The 6,801-nt window shown below is 40.1% G+C and overlaps 1 pseudogene; it reads right to left on the bottom strand.

Annotated features, from left to right (window-relative positions):
* Window positions 1-5,844: 5,844 nt before the first annotated feature.
* On the bottom strand, window positions 5,845-6,256 carry LOC111145505 (annotated as a pseudogene).
* Window positions 6,257-6,801: the final 545 nt, after the last annotated feature.

The following is a 6,801-nucleotide window of genomic DNA, read 5'->3' as shown; positions in this document are numbered from 1 at the left end:
AAACAATTTCCTGGTTAGGATCAACCTGCTCCTTTAGAAGTCTTTGAGAATGGTCAGTTCTTGGGCCATACAGATATTAAGAGTAATGCCGTTCAGCTCCCAGCTCAGTAATTGGCAGTGTAGATGCCCAGTAAGTGTTTGTTGGACAAAAAGAAAAAGTAAGTATTATCTGCTCTGTGCTGGACACTCTGCTGGGGGGGCGGGGCGGCGCAGGGAGCGATGTAGGAGTGCAAGACCCACACCTTTAATACATGTGCAAGAACTAGAATTCAAGGAGGACCATAATGGAAGCTATAGTTGAGGCACAATCAACTACTAGCCCTGATGAGGGGCTCTCAGGCTGGACAGGTGCTCTGGGATGTCCAGGACAGTTCCCTATGTTTTGTGACAAAAGAGGTCTCTATTGATATGATAGTAGTTTGGGGGTAGAGTCCCATATAAAATACCAAGAGGGAGGATGGGGCTTTCAGGGTTCTCATTCTGGGAAAAAAAAAATGCGTGTTGAAGACTCATTAGCCATTCTGGAACTCTCTTCCAGTCCAAGCTGCCCTAACTTCTCCAGCACACCAAGTACACTGCTGCTATAGAGTTTCTCACAAGCTGTTCCCTCAGCCTAGAATGTGCGCCCCTCACCCCCTCACCCCTCCCCCCCCCCCACCCCTGCCGCAGCATTTTTCCATGATTGGATTTCAGCCTAGACACAGCCTCAGAGAGGCCCTTCCCTCACGGCTCGCCCTGAAGATGCTATTTTAGGTCCTCTCTAACACGGCATGCAATTTTCATTCTAGTAGTGCTTATCACTCACTATGGTAAGGCTGGAAAATGGCTCCGCAAGGATGTCCAAGTCTACGTGTTGGAACTGTGAGTGTTAACTTATATGCAGAGAGAGTCTGCAAATGGGATCAGAGATTTTGAGAAGAAGGGATTGTCTTGGAATGGCCGGGTGGACTGGTTGTAATCACAAAGGGCCGGATAAGGGCAACACAGGAGAAGTCAGAGGAGATGCGATGACAGGGACAGAGCCTGCAGTGATCCACTTTGAAGGTGGAGGGAAGAGGCTGAGGAGTACAGGAGGCCAATAGGAGCTGGAAAGGCAAGTGCACAGAGCCTCTCCTCAGAGCTTCCAGAAGGAACTACCCCTGCAGGCACCTTGATTTCAGCCCCACGAGACTCATTTCAGACTTCTGCCCCAGAACTGTAAAAGAATAAATGGGTATTGTTTGAAGCCACTCAATGTGTAGCAATTTGTTTCTGTAGCAATGGGAAACTAATACACTAATCTTTTTCTTTTTTCATTTCTTTATTGATAGATTCTGCCTCTTTCTCCCATCAGAATGCAAATGTCACCAGGGCAGGCATGACTCCTGTCTGGGGCACAGCAGGTGCCTCATGCCTGGCACATAGTAAGTGCTCCAGAACTGCTAGGAAGACACATTTAGGAGGTAGTCAAGACACTCTTCATTTCACAAAAAGCAGCTACATCAGGGGTTTTCTTTTCCAGCTTTCAAAAAACAATAAAATAGACCGCAGAACAGAGGGTCGTACAAGAATATACAGATATTAGTTTCAATTCAGCAAATCCTGAAAGGTAAATGTTCTAAAACGTAGGCATAAACAGATTTAGAGAAAAAGTCCTGAACTTTCTACAATGTGCTGTGCATTGCGAAGTAGACATCCAGTCACCATTATATGAATACCCTGAGAATGTTAGTGCTCAAAAAAGGATAAATACTCACCTATTTATAAAAACACTAAATAATGGGGGCGCCTGGGTGGCTTAGTGGGTTAAGCCGCTGCCTTCGGCTCAGGTCATGATCTCAGGGTCCTGGGATCGAGTCCCGCGTCGGGCTCTCTGCTCAGCAGGGAGCCTGCTTCCCCCTCTCTCTCTCTGCCTGCCTCTCCGTCTACTTGTGATCTCTCTCTGTCAAATAAATAAATAAAAATCTTAAAAAAAAAAAACACTAAATACTGTCCATAAAGTATAGTGGCTTATTAACATCTGGTATAAGTTCTCCTATGAATAAGAATTAAATGCAGAATGTATTAATATACTTCAAATGCTATATGACCATGAAGCATTCAACGGGTTCCGTAAGTCACACGTGAAAACCAATTTTGTCATTTCAGTGGTATTTGAACCACTTCTGCTTTTCAACTTCGTTCAGTTTTTTTCAACTTGGTTCAACTTTGTTGAAGAAAGCTCAAATCTTAATCCATCTTCTCTGTCCTTTATGAATTACTAACAAGTACTGTGGAAATGTTATTTTGTTATTTTCTAGAACGGACATGTTATTCAGCAACATTTTATTATTAGTTGTTGTCTCTTGAGTCAAAGAACACTTAGGCTTGTAACAAAATCAGAACTGGAGATTTGAAAGGGCTCTCACTACCGACTCATTGTTTATCTAGACATAGAAATCATTTCTCTTTTACATTTTTTTACATCTTTCTGTGCTGCATTCTGGATAATTTATTCAGAATTATCCTCTGAATCACTCATTCTTTCCTTGGCTGTGTCAAATCCCTATGTAATTAATCTGTCCATTGAGTTTTAAATTTTAATGTATTTTTTATTTCTATAATGCTATTTCATTCTCTTTCAACTCTCACTGCTAAAAAACAGCTTTATTGAGAAGTAATTCACATACCATATAAGGTACCTATTTAAAGTGTACAGTTTAATGGTTTTTAGGTTATTCATGAAGCTGTACAATCCATTTTAGAACATTTTCATCGCCTCAAACAGAAATCCTGTAGTCATTAAGAGTTACCTCCTCCCATTTTCCATCAACCCTCTCCCTTAGTGCTATACAACCATTAAATCTATTTTCTGTCTCTGTAGATTTTGCCTACTCTGAACATTTCATACAAATAGAATCATATAACATGTGGTCTTTTGTGATTGCTTCTTTCATCTAGTATAGTGTTTTCAAAGTTCATCCATGTTCTGGTATATATCAGTACTTAATTCCTTTTAATTGCTGAATAATAGCCCATTGTGTACAACTCTTTTTTATCCATTCATCCATTGGTGGACATTTGGATTATTTCCATTTTTTGGCTTTTGTGAATAATACTGATGTGAACATTTGTGTATAAGTTTTCATGTTTCTTAGGTATATATCAAAGAACGAATTTGCTGGGTCATTCTATGCTAAACATTCTTGAGAACTGCCATATGGTTTTTCAAAGTGGCTGCATCATTTTACATTTCTACCAGCAATGTATGAAGGCTCCAATTTTCCCACATCTTTGTAAACATTTGTTATTGTCTGTTATTATTATTATTATTATTATTATTATTATTATAGCTGTCCTACTGGGCATGAATTGGTAGCTTGTGGTATAGATTTGCATTCTCTAATGGATAATGATGTTGAACATCTTTTTTTTTTTCCCCTAAGATTTCTTTATGTGAGAGAGAGAGAAATAGAGATAGAAAGTGTGTGTGTGGCGGGGAGGGGCAGAAGGAGAGAATCCCCAAGCAGACTACCTGTCAGGCACGGAGCCTTACTTCGGGCTCATTCCCACGACCCATGAGATCACAACCTAAGCTGTTCTAACTGACCGAGTTTGAATGACCGAGTCACCCAGGTGCGCCTTGAGCATCTTTTCAGAGACTTATTTCATATCATCTCTGGAGAATATCTGTTCAGTTCCTTGACCCATTTTAAAACTGTGTTATCTTCTGATTATTGAGTCGTCAGTGTTTTTTATATATTCTGGATATAAATCTCTTGTCAGATATATGATTTACAAATATTCTATTCCAATCTGTGCATTGTCCTTTGAAACACACATCTTTTTTTTTTCTGTTGTTGCTTGTGATTTTGGTGTCATATCTAAGAAACCTTGCCTAACCCAAAGTCACAAAGATTTACCCCCATGTGTTCATCGAAGAGTACTATAGTTTTAGCTCTTATATTTAGATCTACATTTCATTTTGAGTTAATTTTTGGATCTAGTGTAAGAAAGGTTTCCAACCTTATCCTTTGGCTTGTGGCTAACTAGTTGTCCCAACACCATTCCTCGAAATCATTCTTTCCCTCATTTGAATTGTCTTGGCGCCCTTGTCAAAGATCAGTTGACCAGGGGGCCTGGGTGGCTCAGTTGGTTGTGGCTGCCTTTGGCTCAGGTCATGATTCCAGGGTCCTGGGATCGAGTCCCACATCGGGCTCCTTGCTCAACAGAGAGCCTGCTTCTCTCTCTCCCTCTGCCTGCTGCTCTGCTTACTTGTGCTCTCTCTCTCTCTCTCTCTGTCAAATAAATAAATAAAATCCTTTAAAAAATCAGTTGACTGTAAATGTAAGGGTTTATCTCTGGACTTTGTATTCTATTCAACTGATCGATATGTCTGTTCTACCACAGAACTGCTATACTGCCTTGATTACCACAGTTTTGTACTAAGTTTTGAAACTGGGAAGTGTGAGTCCTTTGACTTTTTTAAGATTGTTTTTGGCTCTTCTGGGTACCCTGTATCTCCATATCAATTTTAGGACTCACTTATTAATTTATGCAGGAAAAGCATCTGGGATTTTGATAAGGATTTTGTTGAATCTGTAGATCAATTTGGGAAGTATTACTGTCTGAACAATGTTAGCTTTTCTGACTCTTGAATATGGAATGTCCTCCCATTTATGTAGGTCTTACATTTCTTTAAGCAATGTTTTATAGTTTTCAAAGTGTAAATTTTACACTTCCTTTTTTTAAAAAAATATTTTATTTATTTATTTGACAGAGAGAGAGATCACAAGTAGAGCTGTAGGCAGAGAGAGAGAGGGGGAAGCAGGCTCCCCACTGAGCAGAGAGCCCGATGCAGGGCTCGATCCCAGGACCCTGAGATCATGACCTGAGCTGGAGGCAGAGGCTTTAACCCACTGAGCCACCAGACACCCCTACACATCTTTTGTTAAATTTATTCCTCAGTATTTTTTGATGCTTTTACAAATTGAACTCTGTTCTGGTTTTCATTTTCCAATCGTCCATTGAGAGTATCCAGAAATATAATTGATTTTTGTATATTTATCTGGTAACCTTATTATCAGATTGAGGAAATTCCCTTCTCTCCCTAGTCTGTCAAGTGTCATCATCATGTATTAGACTTTTGTCAAATGGCTTTTCTGCGTCTATTGAGACGATCATGGGTTTTTTGGTCCTTTGTTCTGTTGATCTGGTGTATTACAACGATTGAACTTCTGTATTTTGAATCAGCCTTGCATTCCTGGGATAAATTCCACTTAGTCATGGTGTATAAGCCTTTTTATTATTGGTGGATTTGGTTTGCTAGTATTTTCTTGATGACTGTCACATCTATATCATAAAGAATATTGATGTGTTGTTTTCTTGTGATATATTTGATTGGTTTTGATAATTGGGCAAAAACTGACCCTATAGAAGGAATTGGGAAGAACTCATCTTCTGTTTTTGGAAGAGCTCACGAAGAATTGGTACTTATTTTTCTTTGACTGTTTAGTAGCATTCACCAGGAAGGCCAACTAGGTCTGAACTTTGTTTTGTGGGATGTTTTAAAATTGTGAATCTAATCTCCTTTAATAGGATCTTTCAGTTTCTTTTTTGAATGTTATTTCTTTATGGTTTCTATTCCTTCATCTCTGTAATCATTTACATTATTTTATAGTCTCTCCCTGATAGTTCTGTGTAGTTTCTGTCTACTCGTTCTATTTTGTCTGGTTTTGGTTATTTATCATTTCATTTAGCCACAATTGTGTTTGCTGATTCTCTATCATGGTAAATCACAACATTTCCTTATCTGTTCTGGGAATTTGTTCTGGTTATTGTTGTTGTTTAAGGTTTATTGACGATACCACAGCACAGCCGGAAGATTCAAGTGCTTCCCCATGGCATTTTGGAATTCATCCCAACTATAGGCTGCGTGACCTGTGGGTTGGAAGACTGCCAAAGCCCTAGGGTTTCAACGTTTCCTTGGTGTCAGGATCGACTTCAGAGATTTCCTGATCCAGGATGGAGACCTCAGCAACATTATCATCTCTCCTTTCTCTCTCCTCCTACTGCAGATTGATGGAGATACCACTCACGGGGCCCCCTCAATCCGCTTCATGAGATGTGTGACACATCTGTGATCTTGCTTGTGATCTTGCTTCAGAACCTTGCTGGAAATAACGGTGATCTCGCACACATGCTTGTTGGTGTGGGAGTCATTGTTTAGGCACGTAAAATACTTCTCAATGGTGACCCAGGCTGCCTTTTTCATGGTTTTGATGTGAATGCAGCCCATGTTGGTGGCTCTGGCAATTATTGTGAGGTCATCTTTAGTGGTGATCCACTTTGTCTACAGAAACCTCTTGCGGCCTGGATTATGAAGTGTTCCTTCAGACAAGCTTTGTATCTGTTCCTGACAGCCACTCCAAAAAGATCACCAAGGGTGGGGCGCCTGGGTGACTCAGTTAGTTAAACATCTGATTCTTGATCTCAGCTCAGGTCTTGATCTTAGGTCCCTGAGTTCAGGCCCCACACTGGGCTCCACACTAGGTGTAGAGCTTACTTTAGGGAAGAAAAAAAAAAAAAGATTACCAAGGAAGAATATAAAATTCAGAATTTGCTCCTGCCCCATGTCACAGGCTTGGTGGGTTATTTTCTCTTAGGATGATTTTTTTTTTTTCTACTAAACACCCAATGAAGCCAAATTCCTCTGTCCTCCTCCTACCCAAAAGTACTTTCTTCTTTTTTTTAAATTTTTTTTTAAGATTTTATTTATTTATTTGACAGACAGAGATCACAAGTAGGCAGGGAGGCAGGCAGAGAGAGAGGGGGAAGCAGGCT

This window comes from Enhydra lutris, unplaced genomic scaffold, assembly GCF_002288905.1.
Source record: "Enhydra lutris kenyoni isolate GAN:26980312 unplaced genomic scaffold, ASM228890v2 scaffoldscaffold13, whole genome shotgun sequence".
NCBI classification, from domain to species: domain Eukaryota; kingdom Metazoa; phylum Chordata; class Mammalia; order Carnivora; family Mustelidae; genus Enhydra; species Enhydra lutris.
Note: the sequence above shows the minus strand (reverse complement) of the source record. Positions and strands in the feature narration are given on the sequence as shown.